Genomic DNA, 17365 nt, shown 5'->3' with positions numbered 1-17365 from the left:
GAGCCCAGTTTATAGAGGAGGATGAGAGTATGAGTAACCCAAACTACTGTGGCATTTCCAAATAAAACTATTTTGTTTTTCAGCCAAAATATTTTGTCTTTGATTTTTTTTCTTGATGAGAAATCTAAAGTTTGCCCATCCCAGCTGAGATACCAGTACTTGTATATTGTTATTCCTAGAAGACTTCCCCCCTAGAGCTCTGTTTAGGGGCAGTTTAGAAAACCTTCCACTACCACTGTTCATGCTGTACTTGATCTGCTGATGTACATAGAGTATTTCAGTTTTCAAGAATGGTATCTTCCATCCACAATCACTAAATTCAAATTAAATTAAAATAATATATGTTTACCAACAAGTTTAAAGAGGAAATGTTAAGACTAGTATGCCTAAAATATGTCCTACTGCACTTGTGGTTTGGATCCCAGCTGTGCATGAATGAAAGCTATTCTCTGCAGTGCCTGTCTTCTCTCTTTTAGAGAGGTAGTAAAATGAAATTTATTAGAATTCTGACTAAGGGTATGTCTACACTACGAGAGTAGTTCGATTTTAGTTAAATCGAATATGTGGAATCGATATTACAAAGTCGAACGTGTGTGTCCACACTAAGGACAGTAATTCGACTTTGTCAGTCCACACTAACGGGGCAAGCGTCGACATTGGAAGCGGTGCACTGTGGGCAGCTATCCCACAGTTCCCGCAGTCCCCGCTGCCCATTGGAATTCTGGGTCGAGCCGCCATTGCCTTCTGGGTAAAAAAATGTGTCGAGGGTGCTTTTGGGTAACTGTCGTCATCCAACCGTCACTCCCGCCCTCCCTCCCTGAAAGCGCCGGCGGGAAATCAGTTCGCGCACTTTTCTGGTCAGTGACAGCGCGGACGCCACAGCACTGCGAGCATGGATCCCGCTGTGACCATCGCTGCAGTTGTGGCCGTTGTCAACGCATCGCAGCTCATCATCGACCTTTCACTGAGGCAGATAGAGAGAAATCAGGCGAGGAGGCTACGGCACCGGGGTCAGGACCTGAACTCCGAGAGTAGCACACGCCTGTCTGAAACCACGACACCCAGTGCCGAGGACATCACGGTGGCAATGGGTCTTGTGGATACTGTGGAACGGCGATTCTGGGCCCGTGAAACAAGCACGGACTGGTGGGACCGCATAGTGCTTCAGGTCTGGGATGAATCCCAGTGGCTGCGAAACTTTCGCATGCGGAAGGGGACTTTCCTCGAACTTTGTGAGTTGCTGTCCCCTGCCCTGAAGCGCAAGGACACCCGGATGCGAGCAGCCCTGACTGTCCAGAAGCGAGTGGCCATAGCCCTCTGGAAGCTTGCAACGCCGGACAGCTACCAGTCAGTCGCGAACCAGTTTGGCGTGGGCAAGTCTACCGTGGGGGTTGTTGTCATGCAAGTAGCCAAGGCAATCGTGAAGGTACTGCTGTCAAAGGTAGTGACCCTGGGAAACGCGCAGGCCATCATAGATGGCTTCGCCGCGATGGGATTCCCAAACTGCGGTGGGGCTATAGATGGGACTCACATCCCTATCCTGGGACCGGACCACCAGGCCAGCCAGTACATCAACCGAAAGGGCTACTTTTCAATGGTGCTGCAAGCACTGGTGGACCATAAGGGACGTTTTACTAACATCAACGTTGGATGGCCGGGCAAGGTTCATGACGCTCGCGTGTTCAGGAACTCTGGTCTGTTTAGAAGGCTGCAGGAAGGTATTTACTTCCCGGACCACAAAATAACTCTTGGGGATGTGGAGATGCCTACAGTGATCCTCGGGGACCCAGCATACCCGCTAATGCCCTGGCTCATGAAGCCCTATACTGGCGCCCTGGACACAGAAAAAGAACTGTTCAACTACCGGCTCAGCAAGTGCAGAATGGTGGTGGAGTGTGCTTTTGGCCGTCTCAAGGGGAGATGGAGAAGCTTACTGACTCGCTGTGATCTCAGCGAAACCAATATCCCCATTGTTATTGCAGCTTGCTGTGTGCTCCACAATCTCTGTGAGAGCAAGGGGGAGACCTTTATGGTGGGGTGGGAGGTTGAGGCAAATCGCCTGGCTGCTGATTACTCCCAGCCAGACAGCCGGGAGATTAGAAGAGCCCAGCGGGACGCACTGTGCATCCGGGAGGCTTTGAAAGACAGTTTCCAGACTGAGCAGGGTCACCAGTGAATTTTAAGTTTGTGGACTCAGAACCTGAACTTGCCACCGTTTCTTTACCCAGTTACCGTTGACTATCCTCTCCAGTTACATACCCCCTTCACCCCCTTCCCAAAAAATAAAATCTGTTCTGTTTTGTTAATGAACACCGTTGTCTTTATTACTGTTTTCGCGGGAATGTTTTAAACCTGGGACGCAGACTGTGGCGGGGTGCGGGTTTACTGTTGTGATGCAAATGATGCTTCTAAACTCCAGGAATGACGGGTTCCGCAGTGGTGGACTGGTTGTTTCAACAGAGCCTGCCAGCCCTCCTGGGCGGGACAGCGTGTATGTGTCGGCTATGTGACTGTCTGGCAGGGGGAGGAGGGTTACAGCTCCCCTGCTGCGGGGCTCTGTGATGCATTAGATCTGTAACTGCCCTCCCCCGCCACAAAGTCACAGAGCAACCCCCCCCCCCCCCCAGAACATGAAAACCACCTCCCAGATTGAACAGGGTCACTAGTCACTGCACTGGGTATGTGTCCTGATCCTGGACCTGACCCCGCCTCTGTACCCTGGTAAAGGTGACTGTCCTGTCCAATTACCATGCCCCTTCCCCTCGTTCAGACAGACTCTCCTCCAAAATAAAATCATGGAAACAGTAATTAACAGAAACGAATATTTTATTATGAACCAGACATGAAACGTGGGGGTTGAAACTTGCACGGGGGCTTCTGTGAGGTGTGTAGGAAAGGACTTTTAAAATTTTGGGGAATGAGAGCCTTCTAGTGCTAGAGCAGTCTGCAGGGGTTGACTGAAAGTTTTAACGGCCCTTGCCGCCCCTCCTTCTTTGTACTTTGGGTGAGGGGGGTGTGGGACTTGGTGGCGGGGGAGGGCGGTTAGAGATAGACTGCAGCGGGGCTCTGTCCTCCTGCCTCCGGTCTTGCAGAACATCCACAAGGCGCCGGAGCGTGTCCGTTTGCTCCCTCAGAAGTCCAAGCAGCTTTTCAGTAGCCTGCTGGTCCTCCTGACGCCACCTCTCCTCCCGTTCCATGACTGCTCGGTGCATTTGGGACAAGTTCTCCCTCCACTGTGTCTGCTGGGCTGCCTGGGCTCGGGAACAGCTCATTAGTTCTGAGAACATGTCCTCCCGCGTCTTCTTCTTCCTCCTCCTAATCTGCGCTAGCCTCTGGGAGTGTGCTGACAGGCTGGGTTGGGAGACAGTCGCAGATGTGTCTGTGTGAATGGGAAAAATGGAGTGAATTCCTGAGACAGATAAATGAAGTTGTGTACAAAGAACCTAGTCTTTCTCTGTGAACAAGACCATGCACTGCACCTCTCACATGCGCACTCAGGACAAGGTCGAATTTTCGGCCATCGCCTTCAGTGCCTGGGGTCCTGCAGTGGTCTTGCAGTTATCTGAGAAGCGTGGCAGGACACCTGAACTTCTGTAGCGTGCAATCATGGTAAGCCGTAGACTTCTGGCTGCTTAAAACTGTACTAGTAGCACTGGCCTCCTTTCACATTGAAAGCAATGCCAGTCTCTGCTGCCAGCAATCAGGACAGCATGAACTATGCCCCTGTCCCACCCCCTCGCGGCTGTTCCAGGGAAAGATCCCTGTATGCTGCCCCTCTCCCTCCACCGCGTGGCTGTAAAGCAGTCCCAATACTAACATTCCCCTCCCTAATTCAAAGCAGGGCGTAATGAGCGACATCACCCTGCTGAGGATCTCGGAGTCCCAGAGGGAAAGGATGTTTCGAGAAAGCCTTCAGAAACCAGGGCCGTTTGCCGCTATGCTCTGCAGGGCGATGATACCAGAGTATCTGATGGTGTCGTGGCGCGGTAACGTGTCCTACCACGGAGGGCCCACTAAGATCGCCCTACCCAGGAACCTGATGAACAGGCTGGAAATGTACCTTCATGAGACCTACGAGGAGTTCTCCTATGAGGATTTCGCCTCCATCCCCGGCCATATTGACCGGATTTTCGCGTAGGTGCACTGGGACTAAAGAGTGGAGCGTCTTGGGCAGCATAATCATGACTTACCGGACATTGTAAAAAAAATTTTAAATACTTGGGACTAAATTGTGAAGAGCCTAAGGCAGACAAATCATGAAAAACCCTTTGTTACTATTGTAAATATTCCAGTTTTTTTGCAGATAATTGTTTACATGTTTAAGCACTTTAATAAACAGCCATTGTTAATATTATAAATATTCCAGTTCTTGTAAAAATAAATGTTTAGATATTTAAAGCACTCACTGCTTGATCCTTCCCCTGATTCTGTCTCCGGGGTAAGGGATGGGGACGGTTGGTAGGGGATCTCGGTAAGGGTGATGAAGAGCTCCTGGCTGTCGGGGAAATCAGCGGTGCCAGCGCTGTCGACTGCCTCGTCCTCCTCATCTCCTTCTTCATCTTCCCCGTCCGCTAACATGTCCGACGAGGAACCTGCCGCGGACAATATCCCATCCTCAGAGTCCACGGTCAGTGGTGGGGTAGTGGTGGCGGCCGCACCTAGGATGGAATGCAGTGCCTCGTAGAAACGGGATGTGTGGGGCTGGGATCCGGAGCGTCCGTTTGCCTCTTTGGTTTTTTGGTAGCCTTGTCTCAGCTCCTTGATTTTCACGCGGCACTGCGTTGCATCCCGGCTGTATCCTCTCTCTGCCATGGCTTTAGAGATCTTCTCGTAGATCTTTGCATTCCGTCTTTTGGAGCGCAGCTCTGAAAGCACGGACTCATCGCCCCACACAGCGATGAGATCCAAGACTTCCCGATCAGTCCATGCTGGGGCCCTCCTTCTATTAGATTGCACGGCCATCTCTGCTGGAGAGCTCTGCATCGTTGCCAGTGCTGCTGAGCTCGCCACGCTGTCCAAACAGGGAATGAGATTCAAACTGCTCAGACAGGAAAAGGAATTCAAATTTTCCCGGGGCTTTTCCTGTGTGGCTGATCAGAGCATCCGAGCTCGGACTGCTGTCCAGAGCGTCAACAGAGTGGTGCACTGTGGGATAGCTCCCGGAGCTATTACCGTCGATTTCCATCCACACCTAGCCTAATTCGATATGGCCATTTCGAATTTAGCGCTACTCCTCTCGTTTTGGAGGAGTACAGAAGTCGAATTTAAGAGAGCTCTATGTCGAACTAAATAGCTTCGTGGTGTGGACGGGTGCAGGGTTAATTCGATGTAACGGCGCTAAATTCGACATAAAAGCCTAGTGTAGACCAGGCCTAAGTGAGCAATATCCTTGTAAATTTCATGTATCTGCCTACATACACCCTAGAGTAAATATACACAGCAAGGAAAAGCATTCAGGCATAAGCTTTCATCATGAACATGCACACCTGTGATTATAGAGAAAAAAAAGTAGACTGCTGTGTTGTTCTACTTTCAAAACCAATGCACAGTTTGTTTGTTTGTTTATCAAATAAACTCACAATGCAACCTTCATATAAAATTCCACCAGAAAACAATGGAGTGGTTTTCAGCAAGATATTTGGACCAGATCACTGGAGCTCTTATAGTGGGTCAGAGGCTAACCTATCAGCTTTTGAGCGTTCCTTTAAGACATGATCAAACCTTGATATAAAACCTGTGTAAATGACATGGCACATTTTTATTAAATATTTCCTTTGTCCCGTTATTTATTTTGAAAGGCTGGGGTGATTATTTCTGCTCAGACATTTGGTATCTGCTTTGTGGGTTAATACAATATGTTGGCATTTTTCAATCAGAATAATGCAATATGTATTTCCTATAAGTACAGTACTTGATAGATACCTTGGCCCTGATCTTGTATGAATAGTTTGTATGGAAAACTCAGAAGTACTGCAATTCCATTATTATGATAGTACAATTAACCTCTATTGAACAGATGTGGAAATTACATCTAATGATACATGTAGTTGACTTGAGACATTGTCCTCTGCCCACTGCCAAATTCCTTTTCACTTGGGACCTTTGTTCTCAGAGATGAGAAGTGCAATAAGTGATTTCACCATTAAACACCCCTGTGGCACTATGATCTTCTTAAAAGTCTGTTCTATGCTCACTTCTACCCTAAGAAATGTAATGTGATACCCCAAGTGATGCAACAGGAATTCTTAGCAGAAGGTCACCAATAAAAAGCACTTTTGACTATGGGTCTTACAGCTAAAAGGCTAGCCTGTTCTGCTTCCATAGGTTCAGACATTAACATAATCATTTACACCTCCAATTTTATTGTATCCTTATTTTGGTGGTTAAAAAGAGTTGTGAATTGTACAGGAATTGAGTAAAATATTCTCCTGGGGTGAGATTCATCCCTGTGCAGAGAGCCAGTGCAAGGTTGTATTCTGAGTGTGGCATAAAGTGCTTGTGGTGGCCCTCTGAAAAGTGGTCAATTTCACATATTTCTCCAACATTCAGCAAGTTTTCAGTCATTTCATACAACAGCAATTTGTTTCAGAATCATACATGATCCAACTGAACATATTTGTTAATCTTCTCTAGTCAAATATCAGCTGCATTTTTGTGCACTCGTGTTTGAGTATAGTAGGTGAGTGCAAAAGACAAAATGGACATGATTTACATGTGATTGCTGTTCCCTCCCAACATCATTTGCCTTTACCATTCTCTTTTACACATATCATCATTATGTGATATTTAATAGAAGATTCTTTACTTGTGAATATACTAAACTGCGATGATTCTCAGTCTTTTTCATAGTGTGGATGTCATCTTAATAGAGAGATAGAGAGTTGACTGGAACATCTCCACTTCATTTGTGATCACACAAACCTCCTCACCCCCACCCCTTCACAGGTGTATAAATGCCTTGTGGAAAGAAAGGCAAATGCATGCATTCAACATTGAGAAAGTATTTAATGTCTTTATAGCTTCTTTCGATACAATTTAGTAGCAAGAAACAAAGAAGACCTTCCAGCACCAAGTGATCAACTGTGGATCACTATTTGAGAATTACTGCTATGTTATTGGTTTGGTTTTCCTACAATTTATCCCTTAAAAACTAACAACTGTGCTACTGGTTTGATAGCAGAGTATGACATAGTTACTCTTCATTCCTGTTAACAGGAAGAAACATTCTCATATTGTACATAAACTAGAATTTATCTATTATACTTTGTAACTCACAGTGAATGACTTTCTTCTGTTGTCTACAAGCAATTACACTTATTAAGACTGCAAAAGTCATTTTTTAATTCATATTGTGAAAGTTTTGTTTTTTCTATTAGTTTTTCAGAGGGCAGAGATGTCATGAGATCTTTAATGTCCAATGTGGTCAGGATCTATTTTCAAAAAGGCGTATGACTTTATATATAGATACGATTACAAGTTTGGTTTCTAAAAGTGAGAGTGCTTATGTAATATACTTTGTCTTCTGTAAGGCATTTGACTTGGTACTGTACCACATTTTACCTTTTCCTCATTACAGCCTGGAGGAATAGTCTATCTTGATGTCTCATGAACTGCAGGGAAGACCAGAGTTTCTGGGACTGGATACATATAAAAATACTCAAATGCTTCCATGGGACTTGATAGACAGAATTATCTCATTTAGAGATGGGAGGGATGTGTGGAAAGATTAGCCAGCAATTTTTTCCTGGCTTTAGAATGTCTAAAGTTAGACTGGCTGCTTGGACTAAAGGATAGCAAAGAGAGAATAGTCCAAGGGTTAGTAATGTATAACACTTTAGGAGTCCAGGACCTAGAAGGATTCCAAGGTGGAGCTGCAAAGGATCCCTGGAAAAGGTCCTTATGCTCATCCAAGCGAAGAGGGATGGATGGCTTCTGAGGATAAGGGTTCCAGGAGTAAACCTTGAATGTCAGCCCAAATGATGGCAAGGTTGACCCCAAAAATCTCATGAACCCTCAACATAATTTCCTCATGGCATGGGACAGAAGATAAGTAGGATGTGGAAACCAACAAAATATACCTTACTTGAAGCCACAGAACAAGAGTCAAACTCACAGATGCTAAATAAGGTAGTGGTTATAAGTACCCAACTCTTGTCTATGACCAGAATTACCGCAAAAGGTGATGTCAAAGCATCCGGTGCTAAGATATATGTCAAAGGACAAACCAAGATCAAGAGGCCTGAATCTATAGCAAAATGCCAAATGATGAGGTAACTGATACTGAAGCATCCGAAGGCCAATGATGAAAATATCCCTGATACTGCGGGACTGTTTAGAGCTGTCTTGGTACTGTGTAATCATGGTTTGGGTAGATTTACAGGCCTTGTGGCTCCATTTCTTTTTCTTCTTCCTTAGCTGTAAATGACAGTCACAGTGCTGGGAAGAAGAGTCTTATGAAAACCCCTTACACCTGCTCTGTGAGTTCAACACCAAAGCCTATATATTGTTGATGGTAGAGGTGACCCCTTCTAACCTTCACATATGCATTTAGGAGAGAGAGAGAGATCTAAGATTGAGGAGCCTGGTTTTGGTGGCTTGGATTGACTATCTTTACTGGAAGCTGAGTTTGTAGGCATTGGACCTTCCTTAGGCATCAAACTCAGTTGACTACCAGCACTGGAGTCAATGAACTAGGATCTTGATTGCGAGTCTGACAGACATTTGGTCCCAGGGGTTTGAGGCTTATATAGCCACCTCTAGGAGAAGCAGTGGTTCTCTCGAGCTCAGCATGCATGGCTGGAGAAATCCCTGCATATGAAGTGCCTAACAGGACAAAAAGTACTTCTGGTATTTCCTCTGTCAAAGACATGGTGCCACTGCAGGAAGGAAACCGCTTGAAAAGGGTGGATGTGACCTCAGTCATCCTAAATACAGAGAAAGGGACCTTCAGCAAAACTGTGGGAAGCTTGGGTGTGCCTGAGTGGAAGATCCAACAAGGCCATAACATTTGTCAAAAAATATCTAAACATTCTAACACTATAAAAGCAAACAAATAAAATCCCCCTAAACCCAGGATTTGATGGGGTAGGGATGAGTTTATGCTCACTGCCTGTTGAACTCAAAAGGAAATGAGTGGCACTTTGGGGTGGGTCCCCTTATTTATGGCTGTGAGAGGATATGAGGCAAGAGACATGCAGCTTCAAATGACATTGCAATCTGAATTTGTAAGGCGAAGGAATGCACACTATATGGAGTGGGGCTTCATCCAGGGAATGCACAAAAATACATATTTTAAAACTTTCCTTTAGTATTTCACTCACATCTAGCAGCGTTTAAATAACAATCTAATATTACATGTTTGTTTCAATCTAAAAACATTTGCCTTTTGAGAAAACTCAATTCTTTTACAAGTGTAAAATGAACCACTGTTCCCAAGAACTTTTATTTCCCAGACTCATACTTCTTAGTCTCTTCCACTGAAAAACTTTGCAGTCCTTCTGAATAATAATAATAAATAAAACATTAGGAAGGTTAAAAAGCATAGCGAAGGACTTGTTGGGAAAGGTTTGATTATGACGCATTATCGTAAAGATCTTTGCCTTGATTATAGTACAAACTGTTTCACTTTTTACTTTAGATTTGTTCAGACAGAGGGAGAAAGAGATTACTGGCCCAGATTTGCAGTATTGAGTTTTTGTAGAAAGTGCAGTAAAAAGGACATTACTGATAGAATGCTGCTGAATGAATGATCAAATTTTATTTTATTTATTTTTGCTATTACAGCCAGATGTTGCCTCAGGAAGTTGAAACGAGAAGTCAGGAACTGACAGCTTAATAATTAAATTGGGAAAGTTGGCAGGCCTCCTGCTACTTCCTCCAGTACACAGCATCTATGAAGGAAAGTGTACAGTATCCCAGTGGCACTCCTTCAGAACTGGCTCATCTATTAGTGGGGTAATGATTTTCCATCAAGGCAACAGCGAAGCACAAGGCCTATTACACAGCTACATAAAGTTAAAAAGACATTATGAATAAAATGTTCATCATGGCTTTTACCAACATTTCTACACAAGATTGCCTAATGCTGACGTGTTTATTACACTTAATAATGTTTACATAATTCTTCCTTGAACTCATTATAGCTGTCAAAAATCAGAATGGAGTATTTCCCCCCCCTGTGTTTATCTCTAAAGACTTTGCCGTCACTAAACCAAGATAAATTGCAGTGATGAGAAGACAGAGGATTCCTTGTGCAGAGCTGCTGGGATGGAAAGCCAACTGTAGCTTTTACATACTGCTTTGAGGAACTTAGGAATAGTTTGAACAGCATTATCCCCCTTATCCCTGTTATGCAACCACCCACTAGAACAGGAAGAATCTGTTGCCTAGCAGAAGTTTGTTTTATCTAAGGCCTCCATCTACTGGGCTGAAAACCGTGGGCCCCATTGCAATACAGCTGTTTTATGATGCTGTGGAAGCAAAAGGAGTTGTAAAGGCAGCATATTTTCTCAATGGGAACTGCCCCTGCTAGTGGCTTCATTAGATGCTATAGAGTTGGCATAACTAGCTCTATGCCACCTTCTAGTATAGTGGGCATGCTGGGGGAATGGCTGTTCCCAGTGTCCTCAAACATCCCAGCATAAATTAAAATAGCCTTGAGGATGCTGTAATTTACACCAGCAGCTGGACCCAGAATAGGGGCATTCCCCTCCCAACCTCCAACTCTCAACCAGAATGGAGTATCAGGCCCTGTGTTTGGAAAAACTGAGATTATACACTTATTCCCAGCTGAAGTTTTCACCAGTGGGGCTAGAATCTGCCTTTCTGCTGGTAGAAATATGTTGGAGGGGTGCAGAGAAACATGATGCTGCTTCATTCCCCAGCAGGTATACTAGCTAGCTCCACCACAACGCTCTGCCATGTGTGTTACAAAGGGAGCAGCACACACTTTCTCTATGTCAGGCAGCTGGGCTGGCTGGTGCCAAGGGGTCGAAGGGCCATAGCCATGCCCTTAGGTGCTTTCAGGCAGCTACTACCCAACTCTGTTGCCAACTCTCATGATTTTGTCATGAGACTCATGATAATTATTGTTTTTCTTAAAGCCCCAGCTCCTGGAGTCATGGATATGTGATGATTTCAGCCTTCACTACTAAAGAAAAGTAAGTTTCTAGCCCTCGTGGCTGTAGAGAAAGCTTCCCTGATGGTCTGGCAGGCCACTATCGACCAGGTGCGCTTGGGGAGGGCGGGTGGAGGTGGATGTCTTTGGCTCTACCTAAATTGTACATGTATCCCTGGGAGGGGGACACAGAGGTGCCTGCTGAAGCCTGAGGTTCAGAGTAGTGACTGTCCTGCCCAGTCACCCACTGGGCTCCTGCTTGCACTTGGATTTTGAAGAGCTCCTCTCTCCTAGGGTTCTTGGGCTTGATCCTCTCCCCCCGGGCCTTGGAAGACCCTGGAACAGCAGGGCGCTTGGGAGCGAGGGACCAGCTCCCCTGCTGCTCCTGGAGGGGGTGGGGCGCAATCAGAAGCCGCGGAACCCGGCCGGCTCCGCCACAGGGGCGGGGCGGGCGGGAGAAGCGGGCAGCGGGGTCCTGTTGCTACTGCCGCTGCGCTCTCTCAGCTTGCCGGGAGACAACGGGGGAGAGGCGAGCGCTGGCCGGCGGCGGCAGCAGCAGCGCTCAGAGCAGGCGGCGGCTGGAGCGAGCGCAGAGGTAAAGGGAGGGGGAGCTGTGGGATAGAGCGAGCCGGGCGGGCCGGGCACATGCTGTGTGGGGGGCTGTAGGTGGGTGCGGAGCGCGTGGCACCCAGGAGCAGTGGGGGAAGAGCTGAGGGGTGGTGGGTGTAGCGGGCATGCATCGCTGCTGACCTGCTGTAGCTCCATGCTAGGTCGTGGGGACTGGCCCCTGCAACTGTACGCTGCACGGACAATTAAATAGCACTGCGCCCCCCTCCCCCCCCGTAACCCGTGGGCTGTGGTGGAGGCTTGTTCTACATAGAAGCGCTGCGTTCTTCTGCAGCCCCCCCCGGGCCCGATGCTGCAGTCCGCTCAGGCCACGCGCCCCGGTGACTTCGATAGGAGTTTGCCCCGGACTTAGTGAACACTGCGTGAGGGCTCCCAGGCTCGGGCCCGCCGTGGCCAGCCGGCTTGAGTAAGGCGTGCGGCGCTGCTGCCAAGCCGCGGCTGTGCATGGTGACCCTGAGCGCGTCCCGGAGTAATTCCCCAGGCGCGCGGGCAGCCTGAAGGCTGCTGCAGTGCGCGGGGCAGCACAGTCGTGCTGCTGCGGGTATGTCTTATGTGTTCCTCACTGCTCTCAGCTGGAATCTTTGCAACAGTTGCATGGTTTTGTGAGAACAGTGGGTGAGGAGAGAAGTTTGCAGCCCAGCCCCAGCCTCCTGCTCCAGGTAGAAGTGGGCTTATCTGGGGCTCTGTGTTTAGAGAGGCGATCTCTTTCATTGGACCAACTTCTGTTGGTGAGAGAGACAAGCGTTGGAGCCGCACTGAGCTCTTCTTCAGGTCTGCTTCTAGGTTTAGGACAGTAAATCCCCCCTTTGTCTGAAGTATCAGACCTAGTGTGTAAGTTGCTTGGTATATAACCTCTCAAGCTCTGAGGTGCAAAGCTTTCTGGGGCAGAAAGGGTGGGAGAGCTAAGTTTTTTAGTGGTACAGCAATGTACCTGAGCTCCTATGAGTTTGTGATTGCTGTTCACTTCTTGCTCCTGTGCTGTGTGCATAAAAAGAAGCTGGGAGAGCTGTTTTTGGTCCATTTAGAGAGGCATTTAAGTTTTGCTTTGGTTTAATGGAAACGTGCAGGTGACTTTTTGGGACAGCAGGGAGTTGTAAATATGGCAGTGTGGTGAATGTGTGCAGCTTTGTTGTGTGGGGAGGAATCCCTGCGTTTGCGAAGTCGTGTGTGCCTAATGGCTGGTAAGACAGCTGGAGTTGAAGCAGAATCGATCAAAAGGATGAAAGAGTTAACCAGACAGAAGAAGGTCACAGGTTCAAGAGCACCGTGGCAGTTGTACTTTTAGCCATCGCCGGCTCGCGCTTGTGTGGAAGTTGCAGTTTGTGCTGGAGAGAGGAGCAGAGGTAACAAAAAATCTTGCTTGGCTAGCTATTCTAATAGTCTATATTTTGTGAAAGAGATGTTAGCATTGAAACTTGGAGGAGAATAATCAAGATACGCTGCAGTGGCAATTAGTTTGATTATTTTGCAGAACTACTGTATTTGAGAGAGGGGTGGCAAAGTAGAGTTGTAAACCTTCTGTTATTTTATTGCTCCTGGGTTTAGATAATCCCATTTGACAAGTGTTGCACCTATTCCCGTGTTACTTTTGACTGTCAGTGCAGAAGTGAAAGCAGTTTCTGCACAAATAAGAAATAGCTAAAATGAAGCTTTAAACAGGATTAAATGGGTTGTGTAACTGCTGAATGGTACTAAAGTACTGTCAAGGCTATAAAATAGCCAGACAAAAACAAAGAAAAAATAATTGTAACAAGAAAATGAAGGCTTTATAAGAACTTCAGTAATGAACACATAACAATTGATGGCATGATGCAGTAATTATTTTGGTATTTACACCATTAACTATTGTAATTTAACGTTAATGCCTTGTTATTTTATTCCTTCTCATTTGCAGACAAAAGCACATCTGAGACATCATCAGGGAGTAATTTGATAAAGTCATGAATAGAAAACACTAAACTATGCTCAGAACTCTGACAACATAAAGCGTGGGGCAAAGTAACCTCATTTGCTGTTTATTTGTCTTTTATAATTCTGTTTACCATCGTTTGCATAAATGAATAATTAAATTGTATACCGCATCACTTTTTGGTGAAAAAATACTAGATGTTTACGTTTGTTCAAAAACTAAGAGTTATTAGCAATGTTAGCTATAAAAAGTAAGCCAAAGTATAATTTTAGAGATAGCACACACATTTAATTTTACAAAATGTACTAACAACCACAGTGGAAATTAAATTTCCTTTAACCAGCTACTTATTTTATTCTCACTAATTCTGAACAATTTCTTATTTAAATAAAACTAATAAATGGACATCCTATTTGTTTTTCTGAACAAGGAATGCTTTCTACTAATTTTGCAAAGAAAAAGTCAGTTCTGCAGTTAGCACAGCTTGTAGTTCACTGTTTTTTGCCTTCTGGGTATTGCTCACACTTAGTCATCATGGTAAATTCCCTGGACCTTTCAGTGGGATCAATTATGTGGATAAGCCTATTCGCATAAGGATCTGTAGGATCAAGTCCACTATCTGTAACAATGAAATATATTTAGCAAGTGTATTATCTAAAGGCTCAGCAGTGTTTGTATTTTTCTATTTTCAAGGCTCTATGCTAGGATATGAAAATGTTACAATTATTTATACATCTAAAATATTAATTTCTTCGTAGTAAGTTTTTATTTTGATCGGGGTGAAATCCTCCCCTTTGAAGTCAGTGGCAAAACTCCCAATGGCTTCAGTAGGGTAGAGATTTTACCCTTGGTTGAAACACACTTTATAGGAACCATTTATAAGAATTTGGTCTAATACAATAATTTTTGAGAGACAAATAAATAAAATATCACAGATTAAATAAATGTAGTAGTAGTTACATTTTACATTTTAACAAGATGTGTAAGTAATTCTGAAATAAAGACATTTTTAATCAAGATAAGATTAAATGTTTAATACTAACTCAAAACTTTTTTATGCTAGGAGGAGTGTTGGATTTAGGAAACTTACCATGATAGAGTACAATCGATACCCAAAAGAGAGTAAAAGTCAATGAGACCACTTGGGTCTATAAGGACTACTTATGTAAGAGTTTGTAGGCTCATGCCTACTAGTCATAACGTAATGCAATATATTTTTTGTTGGAACTACTTGTGTAAGGACATGTCTAAATTGGAGAGTTATGCTAGTGTAGGCTAAGGTGTCAGTGTAAACCAATGCAGTTATACTGGTATAACCCCCTGTGTTGGCACTCTTATTAGAGTATAAGAGGGTCTTCACTTATGTTGCTTGGGCAGGGATTTAAGCTAAGCAGAAAAAAAAGCCACTCATACTGGAATAAGAATGTCCACATGGCGGTTTATAACTGGTTTATCTATGTTGGTTAACTATATATTGGTTTATACTGTTATAATTATGGCGGTATAACTGGTACAACTTTCCTGTGTAGGTAAACTCTAAGAGTATATGCATCAGACCCAATTTGTACTGATCTGATAGCCACAAAAGGCTCATTCCTTGGGTTCCTATGCAGGCAAAACTGCCAGTGAAGTAAATGTTGCCTGAATAAAGACTGCAAAATTAGACCTATGGATGACAAAATGTGCTGGCATTAGTGGGTTAGGCATGATAAGCAGGTTTTTGACAAATTACATATTGTGAACCAGATTCTCATTTAAACTAATCCCCCTTTACCTCATCCTGGCTGTGCGCTCAGATTCTCAAACTCCCATTATGCTGCCCCGATAATGTAAAGGTGCCTGAAAGTGGGGGTGAATTATACACTTTAGGAGCTGTTTTCACTGCAAGAGTGGTGTAAAGCAGCCTTTGTATAAATGAGAATCACATTCTTTCAATTTAGAAGAAACCAGAAAGAATATCATGGGCCTGGTTCATCACTGTGCTGCTCCAGTTTCCTCCTGCTGGTGACACAAGGTTGGTGAGATAGTATCTTTTAGTGGACCAAATTCTGGCGGTGATAGAGACAAGCTTTTGAGCTTCACAGAGATCTTCAGGTTTGGGAAATGTACTGAGGCTAGGTCTACACTACAGCGGGGGTCCGACCTAAGATACGCAACTTCAGCTACGTGAATACCGTAGCTGAAGTTGCGTATTTTAGGTCGGCTTACCTGGCTGTGAGGACGGGGGAAAGTCGACCGCTGCCGCGCTGCCGCCAACTCCGCTGCCGCCTCTTGCCGTGGTGGATTTCCGGAGTCGACGGCAGAGCGATCAGGGATCGATTTTATTGCGTCTTCACTAGACGCGGTAAGTCGATCCCCGATAGACCGATTGCTACCCGCCGGATCGGCGGGTAGTGAAGACAAAGCCTGAGTGTGTTGCAGCTAAATACAAGGTAGATCAGATTGTTTAGCGTAAGTAATTAATACACATTTCAAGGGCCCATTCAAGGTGAAGTGGCCTGCTAACACCTCTCCAGTCAGTGGTGTAGGAGGTAGGTAAGTGGGTTATAGATTGTTGTAATAAGTATTTGAGGATGAGAACTGAGAGGTCAGGTATAGAAGTGATCGCTTTGTGAGATATGTTCACCTAAGGTGATACGGTGTTTTTGTTTTTGATCATGTTTCTGTGTGAGTTTGAGAGCATAGCGATTGTCTCATTTCACCCACATAGTTGTTACTGGGGCATTTAGTGCACTGGATGAAGTGCATCACATGTTGTGATTGGTATGTGCAGGACCCATGGATCTTGAAAGGTGTGTTGTGTGGGGTGTTGATTGTTGTAGATCATCTCTCTAATATCCTGTTACCAACACGGCTACAACAACGATCCTCTTACTGGTGTCACTCTTGATTTCCATGAATTTACAGTAGTATAAAACTGTAGTAACACAGTAATGAATTAGGCCCATAGTACTATTTCAATTTCTTGTGTGAAATACTGATATTTCCTAGATTGTAAGGGTCTAATTCTCCACTTCCTTGCACCCCGTTTACACCTGGGAAATCATACCCTAAAGAATTAAAATGCTGCCACTTTCACATGTGGTTCAGGAATATGGGAAATGCCTTAGTGAATCAGTCCAGGTGGTTCATCTATTTTGGTATCCTCTCTCTACCACAGGAAGGTGTCCTGTAGTGGACAGTTATGGAATAATTTGAGCATTGGAGAAATTTCTTTATAGCCCCTGTCAGTTGGTAGCTAGCTTATGCCTTGAAGTATGAAGGTTTACATCCCTTCTAAAAGAATCTTTGCTCACATTAGCTCTGTAAATGTCTACTCCTTTTCTGAATCCCAATAAGCTCTTGGTCTCTTGGGACAATGAGTTCCATAAGTTACTTATCTGTGTTGAATTTCTTGCTTTTCAGTTCCATTGTTTTTGTATTAAGAGACAGAATATATCTGAATGCCCTGATATATATAATTGAATTATTATAGTAAAATACATGTATATGCTTTGTATAAAAATAAACAGTATTTAAACCTGTAGTTGAAATTGGGAAAAGGTCAGAGTTTAATTTCAATTGTTTGTTGTTTCTGTGTTAAGTGTTCTAATTAAACATTCTCTACTATGGAAAGCAATACTTAGGAGTCCCAAGGTGCTAGCAAAGTGTCAATAAAATTATCTCTTTCCTTCAAAGCAATGTGCAATATGGACTTTGCTGCAGTATTTGGA

Source organism: Emys orbicularis, chromosome 2 (assembly GCF_028017835.1).
Source record: "Emys orbicularis isolate rEmyOrb1 chromosome 2, rEmyOrb1.hap1, whole genome shotgun sequence".
Taxonomy (NCBI): Eukaryota; Metazoa; Chordata; order Testudines; family Emydidae; genus Emys; species Emys orbicularis.
The sequence above is the reverse complement of the archived record's forward strand: the minus strand, read 5'-3'. Positions refer to the sequence as shown.